A 12,647-nucleotide genomic window follows, 5' to 3' on the forward strand; every position below is an offset into this window, starting at 1 on the left:
CCTTGGACAGTCCCACTCCTTTAACATAGTTTACAAATGAGAACAAATTCAAGTAAAAGTAATTGACCATCTCTAGGGAGAATCAGGGAAGTAAAATGTGATTCAGCTTTTCTCCTGTGTAAGAAAAATCCACTTATAGATCAAATGTCATTAGGACAATAGATGTCTGCATTTTTTTTCTTTCTTTGTAGAAACACCTTCATTTAGTTTGCAAAAATATTGCTGTGAAGAGCTAGAATAATGCTTTAATGGGTAACTAATTTGGAGGCTAGATGAAGATGAATAATCCGTATGCATCTACACTTCATTTTTTAGATTCTTTATCAGTTAGTCAACCACAAGTGACTGGGGTCGATATTTTTATAAAAATGGGAAGGAACAAAGAACTTTACCCGAGGACATAGTATCACACTGAAGCAACTGAAGCAATTGTCCTCTACATCTGTTTGCAAACAAGATGTGTTTTTTTAGCAGCTCCATCAAGGATATTTTTTAGAGGATCCTAGTGAGTAAGGCCCATGTACAGTTCCTAGCCTTCAGCGCTCATCCTTTGGAAAGGCAACAGAGTTTTAAAAATTATTCAGATTTGAGTTTTACCCTTCTTTTAAAATCTATTTGTCTTGACATTTCTCTTCGTACTAATTTTCTCTTGTAAGTGGCTGTTCTCGTGCCTACATCCATTGAGGTCTAGGTGGCCTGGGGCTGCTAATTTGTGCTCTTTTCAGTCAACAAGTTCTTCAGTGACCTGTGTTTCCTCACTAGTTCTGTCTGTAGGGAAAAGGGCATTTTCTCTGCTTGAATATGCCCTACCTGTGAACATTCATGTACATCATCATAATATGCTTCACTTGTTAGGAAGGTTACTCTGTTCCAGTTGAGGCTCCTCTTCCTTTATCATCTCTGTTGCTACACTTCTATTGTGCCCTAGAGCAGCTGCTCTTATTCCATTATGCACTCCTCTGGGACCTTGCCTGTCCATTCTGCTTGGAATGGAAATTGCCCAACTCTTGTCCATGTTCGGGACTGAACCAGGATTGTCAAGAAGAGAGTAGTAGCTGTGGTCTGAAGCATGTGTGGTTCTCTTAATTCAAAGACAAAATGTCTGGGAACGTACTCTATTTTTTTTTTTTTTCTTCTTATTTACAAAGAAGGTACACAAAGCCTTATTTCTTAAATGGGCAAACAAAAAGTAGTGTTTTATATACCTATAGGTCTGGCGAAATCTTAGCCCGAGTCAAAGCTGTGTCTCACCTTCCTCCTGGGACCCTCACCCTTCGCTTCCATGATTATGCTCAGCTGCTGCTATGTACATCTCCATCAACACAGGTTGTTACTACCGCATTTCATTTCTCTTGGACACCTAAGCAAGGAAGTAACTCAGATTCAAAAGGTTTTCCTTTGTAGCTCCTCATCTTGGATGGAACATGTAAAGGTGGAAAATGTGGTATCATCCAGGATTAGGCTTGGAAACTGATGTTTTCCAGCAGCCTCAAGTACAACATAATATGACATGGTCTCCAACTTTCTAAGAACAATTTTGACATCCTACAAATGAGAATCTTCACATTACCCTTATTTAGTCAATGATGATTGGATTAAAGAGCACAATATTTCGCTTGCTGGACATGGATACCTTTCAGAAAGCAGAAGGCATAGGCACTTTTTCTGTTCACAATGCCAAAGAGCTACTTGTGAGGATGGTAGTACCCATGCATAAGGAAAGCAGTTGTGAACTCTGTGCATCAGTGCCTCTGTGTGTGTATATATATATACACACACATATATATATGTATAGCGTGTGTGTGTGTCTCCATTTCCAGCACAGGAGAGAATCCAACAATATTTCACCCAAATGAGAAATGTTATTCTGCAGATTAAAGCCACGCAGTGCCTGGTTTTGTCTTTATTTATGCCTTTCTATTTCCTTCTCTGCTGACATGGGTGCACATGCTGGGAAGCACTGAAGGACATAATTGGCGTTGTGAAAAATTATTGGGAAGCCAAGACGTTCCCTTGCAGTGATCTCCCCCTTCTCTTTCCCATCTGTCACCATCTAATGTGACAAAGTTTTTATCGGGCATTGAGGCAGAGGAGATTAAAAGTAAATACTGCAATCAGGAAGCAGCTGGGGGGAAAATGTAACACATTTCACACTAAGCTGAACAGCTCATCAACTTAGCCTTGTATATCTATGGTGGATGAGAGGGAGGGAGGGCTGCAGGGGGATGGTGTGCTTCAACATGCACCTCCACTCTGGGAGTGTGTGTTTCCTGCACCAGTAGGACTCATGCTTTCTGGCACTTGGTTGCTTTGAGCAGGAAAAAGCCCCAGGAGTGCAGCAGTTTTCCACTTGCTTTTATAACAAGCTCCTGTAAAATGCTGCTTTCCCAGGCCCCACTTCATATATTTTTTGACTCCGTTCCTGCTTTAGGGGTGATCCTGGGTACTGTCATGTCCTGTTCAGCTAGGAGGGCTTTACCAGACACGTAGCTCTGGATGCTGTGGGCTCCTGTTGCATTCTCTGGGGAGCTGCAGGATGGACAGATTGTTGGCTAAGTGGGAGGCACTGTCTACAGGCAGGTACAATAAGGCTTTAGGCTTATGAAACTGGACATTGAAAACTTTGGTACACACTGTGCTGGGCGCCAATCTGCCTGCAAAGGCCAAGAAATTTTAAAATTTGGTGCCACATTGCCTTATTCTTGTTTGTGTGTATAAAAATTAAGGTCTTTGAGCACTACCAGTCACATTACCTTCTTGCTGAGCTTTTAAAAGTCTTTGTTTTCATTTCTAAAACTGCTACCTGTGTCTTCTTCCTTTTTTACAGTGCTGATATGATGTGAGCTCAGTGGTGGTGAACAAGAGTAGACTGATGCATGTGGAAGGCTGTCAGAATCTTCCCTTTAACCTTGGGATAAATAAAGCTTTGGAAAATGATGCAGGTTTCTCTGGTATCCCTGCCCTTCTGCATGTGTCTCCTGCTATGGAGGGATAGGATACTTCTAGATCAGGGGAATCTAAGTCTCCAGCATTTATTTGGTCTTTGGCTTTGCAGCTGAGTGCCAGTAGAAGTCTAATCTAGGTCATTTATGCTGGCATTTCTTGTCAGGTGGAAAGCTATTTTGCCAGGAAATGGACTCTGACCCTGTTGCTTTAATTATTTGATGCGATTTCTTTAATTTACAATTACTTTGGGTTTTTTGTCACCTGTTCTTCAATATTGATGAGATGTCCTGTCGTTGTTAGCAAGTTTTCTAAGGACAAAAAAAAATCATCGAATCTTTCCAACAAATTGCTGAACAGTTAGACCGAACAGTGACTCCTCACATGAGGTGAACTCCTTTTCCTCTGCTTTGTAATCTTTCAGAGTTTATGAAAATACAGAGTTTATTTCTTTTCTGGAGCGATAGCCTTGTTTCTGAGGTAAGCCATTGTCTTTTTTTTTTTCCTTTTTTTTGTGGCCGTCAGTCTCCCAGCACTCCTGGCACAGCTGTAGTGGGGAGCCAACTGGGTTGGCACCATATTGCCTTTTGGTGCCCTGCTCTGGTGGTGTCAGCCTGAGGCCATCCAGCTAGGAGAGCTTTGTCAGGTTGTGGAACCTGTGACTAGGAGAAACTGCATCCCAATCTCAAACAATAACTATGGGATGAATCTGTGGCTTCTCTAAAGCTTACAAATACAGATTGTAAAAATGCTGGTTCCTCCTTTTAAATATTCATGCTGGCCTCGATCTCATGAGTTAGTCATTCTTTGTTGATTATAAAAGCCACCAGATAGGCCAGTTATGGAAGTACATGCTTTCTAAACATTTGTTTGGTAACAGAAATGGAACCTGCAATGTCTTCCAGTGTTGACTTAAAAAACCCTTGCCGCTGGACTGCCAGCAATGTGCACTTTGTCTGTATAATAGAATTTACATTATTGGCTAAGGAACTCTGATATCTCTCTAGCATGAAGGGAATGGGGTAAGGATTTAAAATAAGGCAAAGGGTCATTATTATACTTTTTTCCAGCATCCCTGCATTATGAAAAACAGCTACTGTTTTCCTTATATTCAATCAGAATCTCCCTTCTTGCAATTAATTCCCAGAGTCTTATTCTCCTACCACGTGCCTCCATGAAACTCCTGGTTGTATCTTAATGACTTCATTTTAGGTGTTGGAAGGTTGCTTAATGTTTCCCTCTTGCTAAGCAGGCCATTTGTATCAAAATGTTCTTAATTTTCCTGCTTTGTGGGTGCAAACACAAAGCACTTAATGGAAAGTTGAAGATAAAATTGAAGAATTTGAATTGAAGTAAAAATGAGCTGAAATTTAGCCACACAAAAGTTGTGGAAGCTGGCTGGTAAAACACATCTTCATCACACTGTGGTGGTCCACTAAAATGAAAGAATGTGTGATGTAGGCTTTAGGCTATATCCCTCATCTGACAGTTCTTTGACACCATGAACTCCCATGCAGATATTTTGAAATTTCTTAGTGACATATCTAGGTATTAGAGGGGAGATGTCCAACTACAAACTGATACTCTGCTTAAGCCCTGTGCTAAATGCAACTGTGCATTAAATGTGACTGATGTCCATACTTAAAATATAGAAGACAAATTGAAATATAGAAATGCTACCCTGTTCACTGAAGTGGAAGAGCAGGCCTCAGAGTGGTTGGTGGGGTCTCATGCGCTAGGTGAGCAGTGGGGGTAGGTCCCCTGCATCTGACCGCCCTTAACATCTACTGTTGTGCAATGCTTTTGATGCATCCCCTCTGCATGTACCACAGGAAATTTCAAGGCTTCCATGTGCCTGAGCATTCCATTTGCCATGACATTCACTGTAACCACCTTCCACTGAGATCAAATGGGCAGGATCTTCACAATGAGGCAGACAGGAGGACATGTCATACAGCCTCCTTAATAGCTCACTCACTGGTATTGGGCAGGCTGCTAGAGCTGACCCAAATAGAGGTGAGACATCTATGGCTGAGGAACAACTGTAGCTATATTGGTCTGAACATATTATGAAACTGCTGGATAAATCCTCCTTTGTTTCCTGTGTGATTCGTCCTGCCCCAGGAATGCATGTTATATGGGGTCTTTCAGGCTGATGCTGTCAATCCTGCTGCTAGATTTATTTTTCAAAGTACTCATGTTTTCAAGATGGTTGAAGACCATTTTTTGAAGTACTCATGTCTTAACCTTTGTCATCTTCCTTTTTTAATCTGATATTAATAAAAAAATTGGCAAATAGTCCACAATGTAATAAAGGAGGAAAAGTTTTGTTATCTTCCTTTTTATTTTTTTAGCTTTACTTCTTGCTGTGCTATGTCAACCTGATGCTTCTGATAGGCCAAGAAAGAAAAGACAATGGTCAAAAACTGGAAGTCATGTAATTCTAGCACTATATTGATACCTTTTACCTTCAAATATCTGTGATTTATCTCTTTTTGGGTTTCCAGAGACCACATTTGGTTTTAAATCCTTTAGGAGGTGGCTCTTTCACACAGGCATTGGATAACTTGACATGACTTTGTCTTTGACCAGATTAGAACCAGCATTGGTATTGCAGCCATTTCAGAAGTGATACAGTGGTGGAAAAAAGCAACTCAGGAGCTTGTCCATCTTAGACCCATGGCATATTGGTAAGAGCCACTGTTGGCATCTCATTTTCACAGCCACCATATTTATTTGAGAATTTCTGTACTTGTTTTTATGCACCTCACCTCTCTGCCAAAGTCATGGAGGTAGAGGTGCTCTTGCTCCTTTAAAGCTTTTAGACTGAGTGGACAATGTGGAAAAAATACTTGAAGTGATTACGTTTTGTCTCAGTCATGAGTTCCCCAGTTCACTCTGTTTTGCTTAGGCTTGGAAGATGTGAGGACTAGGTTCCAGATTTAGGACTCCCTTTCGCTAGTCATCAAGGTGAGGAACAACTGCAGTTGCGGTAGTCAGGAACACGCTTGGTACATTTTCTTCTCCACCCCAAGTTAAATAGAGTAGAAGGCAACTGCATAATTTGCTTCAAAACATTATTGGAGAGCATCATGCTGTGGCTAAATATTTACTTAAAATTATTGCCAGGAAGGTTGCCTGAGCCTTCCTCCTGTTTTCATTCTTCTGCAACCCAGAAGAAAACCATGAAACCTATATTGATGCCTCCTGATGTTAAACTACTAGTATAATAGCTTTCTGTTTAATAGTGTTGGTTTGTTTGTTTGATTGATTTTAACAAGGAAACTGATTGTTTTCAGAAGCTGCTGCCTCAAGGTGCAGTCATGTGGGCAGGCAGGCTCAGCCATTGGTGGTGTCCTCTCCAAGGAATGCTTTGCTGCAGGAAGCCCTGTTGGTAGTGCAGAAAGTAGCACTTTCCCAGGGTTAGGTGGATGCTTTGCTGCTAAAGATTCTGCCTTTTGGATAAGACATAAAACTGAGGTTCTGAACACTTGCATATTTTTTAAGTGTTCCCTGACTCTCTCCTAGGTGTATTATAAAGAGTACTTGTGCTTTGTTTGGGCAATACCAAGTACTGTGATGAAGTGCAAGTAACTCAATGGGATTTATACGAGCTCATGAAGCGGAGAATAAACCCCATAGTTTGCACAGTAAATCAATTTGTAAAGCGCTTTGGGATCTTTCTGGATGAAAGGCGCTCTATAAATGTAAGCCATGACCATTCATCATTATTGAATATGAAATAGAGATATACACTCTATCAAGCTAGCAGCAATAGGCTTGGGCTCATGATTGCTCACAGGGCCCAATCAATCATCAGATCACGACATAATGCAGCCAGAATAAAAAAACAGAAAACCCACAGCAAATCATTCCAAGCAATGCAATTAATGGGCACCCAGTATAAATAGTGATCTCAGTCAGGGAGACTGGGCCTTTCCAGAACAGTAGAGTTGATGCTAGAGCCATACAGTGTGAAAGAGAATTACTAATCTAGTGTTATCAGGAGAAGATTCCTCACCAGCAGTACACCATATAGACATTTGCTACAGCTAGACGAAAAACACATTGTGTCTATGCTTTTCAGAATTGGTTTTTCTTTTTCCACTTGGGAAATGGAATATAAAATGGTTTTGTATATAAAATTTTACTTTGTTCCACACTGAGTCACAGAGATGCTGTTCATTTTTTGCACCAAGTTGTAGCCCAAGTACCTAACCCTGTCACCTAACCTTGGGTGTCATCTGTAGTATATATGGCTCTTGCAATAAAACATGCACAAACCAAGTCTTCATAGGATGCAAAGACTGGGACCAGACCATGCCTTGCATGCCAGGGTATATAATCCATTTCTGATGCTCATCCTTGGAGGCACTGACTGCTGTAACATGCCTCATTTTATGCCAGTTAAGTTGACACCTAGGCTGCTCCACTACTCTGCTTCAAGACTCCAGCAAACTGAGGGCATTCCTCACTTGTCCAAGAGCTCCTTCTGGCTATATATTTGTCTCCTGAGGGAGGAAAGTACCTGGTATGAGCTTCCCTTCCTGCAACCTCCTGCCCCCTTCAGTTGTGCTGTCTCTCAGTCTGCTGTGATGCTATGGGATATAGTATTCTGCTCTCATTTTCTATGTGTGTGGGTTTTTTCCCCCCCCACTATTACCAAAGAGAGATTGAAATTTAATAAAATATAAGGGAGGGGGATGAAAATTGGAATAAGAAAGTGGGGTGAGGGGATTAATGATCCCATTACATAAATCCTATCTTACCACAGGTCAGCTTAGGAAGAATGAGAAACTCCACTCAGCCATTCTACTGCTATGATCACCTAGCAGTAGCCTGCAGATTATATACAGTCAACAGTGCCATACTTGAGTATGTAGTGCCCTATATTGTCACATGCATCCATCTTCATTCTCCAGGACAGAGGTGTAGCCTAACATGTTCTGAAATCACTAGATGGAGCAGATCCACAGTGTCCCAGACACACCTTCTGTGCCAGAGGTGCTGCTATTGTAATTCAGAAGTTTGACTGTAGGACTGGGAGTTGGAGGATCCTGAAAAAACAGCCTGTAGTTTTGGTAAATCCTGTGCACAAGACATGGCAGTCATCAATGTGGCTGTTTTCACTCACACTTTCCTGTAGCTGTAGAGTCATTTGTATGCTAATAGCAGATAAAACTCAGCTACTGCTTGGCCTTGTCAAAGTGAGGCAAAAAAACCCAGCAATTAGAAAGCTCAGATCAGAGAATTTACTGCTCTGTAAGGTGTATAGCTCGGTAAGGTGCTTGGGTTGTAAACTAGATGGGCTGGTTATAAACAAGAGGTAAAGAGTAAGAAGATGCTTACTCTAACTCACCTGCCTTCAGGGGAAATTGCATTCCTGCTGCTAGGTCTTGGCCCTTCCACATCAGGGTCCTCAAGGGACATGGGAAGGGTGTCTGTGCTTCTTCTATTTTATCTCTATTTGGGTGCAGCTCTTGGTCTCCGCTGCCTCTGAAGATTATGTTACAGACTAACAGCAAAGCTCTTGCAAAGACTTCTTAGACTAAATTGAGTTATGATCGTAGAGTGAGCAGCAGGTATTGAGCAAGCCATTAGCATCTTCTTATCAGAGATTAATTAATTGGTAAGTACCCAATTGATTTCTTATCTCAGTATGTCTCTGAGAACCTATAATAAAGGCAGCAGCTGATACAGAGCCTGATAAATAAAGTAGAAGTATGTTTTGTCTTATTTTTTTCTACCTTTTCATCAGGGTGGGAATTTCTTGCAAGCCAAGACCTCAGCCATAGCTTGTTCTTTTGTGCTTGAAAGTGATGCCACTTCAAACAACACCTTACACTTATGTGTGACAATACATATCCTAGCTCTTTTTTTGTTTCCCATGCCACACACCTTTAGGGTGCATCTCAAATCCATGGATGTGAATCCTCATAGATCCATGAACGGTTGTTTCCCGGCTCTGAAATTCTTATCTTTGCACCACAACATTGCACTTGCATTGTTATTTCTAGCAGCAATCGATAGCCTTTCAGTCAGGCTTTTAATAGCTTCTTGAGTAATTAATTAGTTAATGTGGCTAATTTTATACCTTCTTGATTAATTGATTAATCAAGTAATGTTTTTTGAAGTACTTCTAAATATAAGGTGTGGCTTAAGTAGCGAGCAATAGGATATTGTTAATTATTGGTTTTGTTTTAATACTATCCTGATTGGCCAAATCCTACCAAATAGTTTCTTCAGACTGAACATTTTGATACTAGATCTGCCATGGAGTTCTTTCAGTTTGTGTGAATGGTTGTTTGTTCGTTATATACAAGGTCAGAACAGACAAAATATAGACCATTCATTAATTTTGTTATTACACAGAGTTAACCAGTACAAGGCAGAGTAATATAAAAAGAGAAACTATTAAAATTATCAACTCTCCATTAAAACTCTGCCATATTACAGGAACCAGCTGGCAGCAAATGCTTCTATAGTTATTGTATGCATCTGTTGTTTAGACTGTGAATTCCTATGGGCAAGGATGTGTCTGTACAGAATGCTGGTCCCCTTACAAAAGAGTTTCTGGTATATAAGATTGATATATTTAAACAAGTAGGTGACCAAGTGAATTTCTGTATTTGGTGATCTCTTTCTCTGGTTAAGACTACACCTAGTGATATGCTGCAGCCAGTGCTTAACATGAATGCAACTAATAAGGCAGCAGCTGTGGAGCTTTGTTGACAGAGCTTGTACCAGCCTCTTCTTTTCCCACTCCGCATGATTCCAAAGATATCCCTACGTTTACATTAGCAGGTTTTGTAAATGTGACTGCACTCATCACAAAATCACATCTCAAATCACAGGGAAGGAAGGTGGCAAAGAAATTACCTAACTCCAAAAGCAAGGAAGGGACGTTTTCTAGGTCAAGCAGATCACTAGAAGCCATAACGGACAATTAGGTTTGTTGATATGTAAATAATCATAAATGGAAGAATTGTCATGACAGAGGACTTTACAGTATTGAAAACTGTGAAATCATGCCCAGGCCAAAGGCAGAGGGTGAGAGAAAATGACCCAAACTATGCTGTTGTTTTATATCGCCTCCTGGAAAGGGGTCACGAGTGGTGTTCCCCACGGCTCAGTACTGGGGCCAGTTCTGTTTAATCTGTTTACTGATGATCGGGATGAGGGGATTGATTGCACTCTCACTAAGTTTGCAGACAACACCAAGTTGGGCGGGAGTGTTGATCTGCTGGAGGGTAGGAAGACTCTACAGAGGGATTTCGACAAGCTGGATTTTTGGGCTGGAGCCAATTGTATAAGGTTCAACAAGGCCAAATATCAGGTCCTGCATTTGGGTCACAACAACCCCAGGCAGCGCTACAGGCTCGGAGAAGAGTGACTGGAAAACTGCATGGCAGAGAGGTACCTGGGGGTGTCGGTGGATGGCAGCTGAATATGAGCCAGCAGTGTGCCCAGGTGACCAGAAAGGCCAACAGCATCCTGGCTTGTGTCAGACATAGTGTGGCCAGCAGGACTAGCGAAGGGATCGTCCCCCTGTACTCAGCACTGGTGAGGCTGAACATCGAATCCTGTGTTCAGTTCGGGGCCCTTCACTACAAGAAAGACGTTGAGGTGCTAGAGAGAGTTCAGAGAAGGGCAACAAAGTTGGTGAGGGGTCTGGAACACGGAACTGGATATGCTTAGCCTGGAGAAGAGGAGGTTGAGGAGAGACCTTATGGCTGTCTACAACTACCTGAAAGGTAGCATGGAGGGTGCTGGTCTCTTCTCCCAAGTAGCAAGTGATAGGATGGGAGGAGATGGCCTCAAGTTGCACCAGGGGAGGTTTAGAGTGGATATCAGGAAAAATTTCTTCACAGAAAGGGTTGTCAGACATTGAAACAGGATGCTCAGGGAAGTGGCGGAGTCACCATCCCTGGAGGTGTTTAAAAGATGTGTAGATGAGGTTCTTAGGAACATGTTTTAGTGCCAGTGTTAGGTTAATGGTTGGACTTGATGATTCTGAGAGTCTTTTCCAGCCAAAATTATTCTATGATTCTGTGATTCTATTGTGGTTAGATCTCCAAAGCATCAGTCCAGTGCCCCAAGGACACAGTCATTCGGTTACTGCCCAGTCTCTAGTAATCTTTCTTTAAGTATTTGCTCCAGGCCATTGCCAGAGGTAACATTCTAACACTGATTGCACCCTTGACTGACATAGCTACAGTGCTGGGCAAAATGGATCTTGTTTTAGGAGATTATAGTGCTTGGGCAAAGTAGAAAATAGGAGCAGATAGTGTGGAGAAAGCAGCATACCTGCAGAGTGCAAATAGTTTAAAACAAAACTAAGTCAAACAGATACTTTTTAAAAGCCTAACAGCTGTAAAATCTGCTCTAAACCACCCACAGGAAAAGAAGCATACTGTCAGTTAAAAAGTAAATAGTGCCAGAAATAAAATGTCTGAATATAAAATCTGACGATGTGTACATTGCGGATGTAAGTGTTATCAGGTATGGAACTAGATTCAGGAGGAATGTTGTGGATCTGGGGCAGTGCTAACACATTTAGGGCATTCTGGTGAAAAAGTGCAGGTTGGTGAAAACTTACTGGGCTCCTGAGCCACCTTTCTCCTCACTGTTCCATGCCTTGGTCTCCTTTCTGGAGAGCTGCACTATTTTTTGGTTATTCTCTTGACCAGACAAGTGTGAAGATGGGGGCAAATGCTCAACTCCTGCCCTTTCCTCCACTCCTCACTCCCTGGCCTCTGGTCTGAACCAGATACTCTGAACCAAGGAACTTCCTTTTGCTCACAGGTTAGGGACTGTGGTGCAATGATGTGTCCCTTCTGCTTCCTTTGACTCCAGTAGCAGATATTTTCTCTTTGTTCATTCTCCCCAGTGGACACCAGGTGATCAGACTGTCGTGCTACATCTGATGCATGAGGCCTCAGAGAAGGCAAAAGTTGTGGCATCTTACACAAATATAGAGCGCACAGGTCCTGTGCTGGGAAAAGAAACAGAGGAGAAGGTGGGGGCATACAATTTGTGAATTATGTCTAAATACTCCCTAAATTGTCAGTTGCTAGCAAATTCAGGCATTCGCACAAACCACCTATTTTCTGTTCTGCTCATGAGGTGTACAGATTGCATGCTGATTTTGTGATGTTGCTAAGGTGTGTCAGAAAGTGAATGTTGTTTTTGAAATAAGTGTGGGCTAGAATCCACATGGCTAGAGAGCAGTTCTGCAGAAAAGGACCTGGTGTTCCTTGAGGGTCAGTCAGCAGTATGTCTTTGAGGTAGTGAAGCCTGAGCATATACTAGGTTGCATTAATAGGCTTGTATCCAGCAGCCAAGGAGTGGTTATTTGGCAATTTCAAGACTGTATTTGGAGTACTGTGTCCATTTTTGGGCTGGCCAGTATAGGGAAAATGTTGACAAACCGAAGCAAGTCCAGCCAATGGTGACAAAGATGGTTAGATGCACATCATGTGCACATGATGTAAAAGGAGAGACTGAAAGACCTGAGTTTATTCAGCTGGGCAAGAAATAGCTAAGGGAGATCTAATTGTAGCCTTCAACTGCCCTATGGATGGTTAAAGACAGAGACAATTTCTACTTGGAGGAGCACAGCAAAAGGATGAAAGGCAATGAATGCAACCTGCAACAGGGGAGTTACAATAGCTGTAAGGAAAAAGATTTTCATAATGGGGGTG

This window comes from Nesoenas mayeri (assembly GCF_963082525.1).
Source record: "Nesoenas mayeri genome assembly, chromosome: 5".
NCBI classification, from domain to species: domain Eukaryota; kingdom Metazoa; phylum Chordata; class Aves; order Columbiformes; family Columbidae; genus Nesoenas; species Nesoenas mayeri.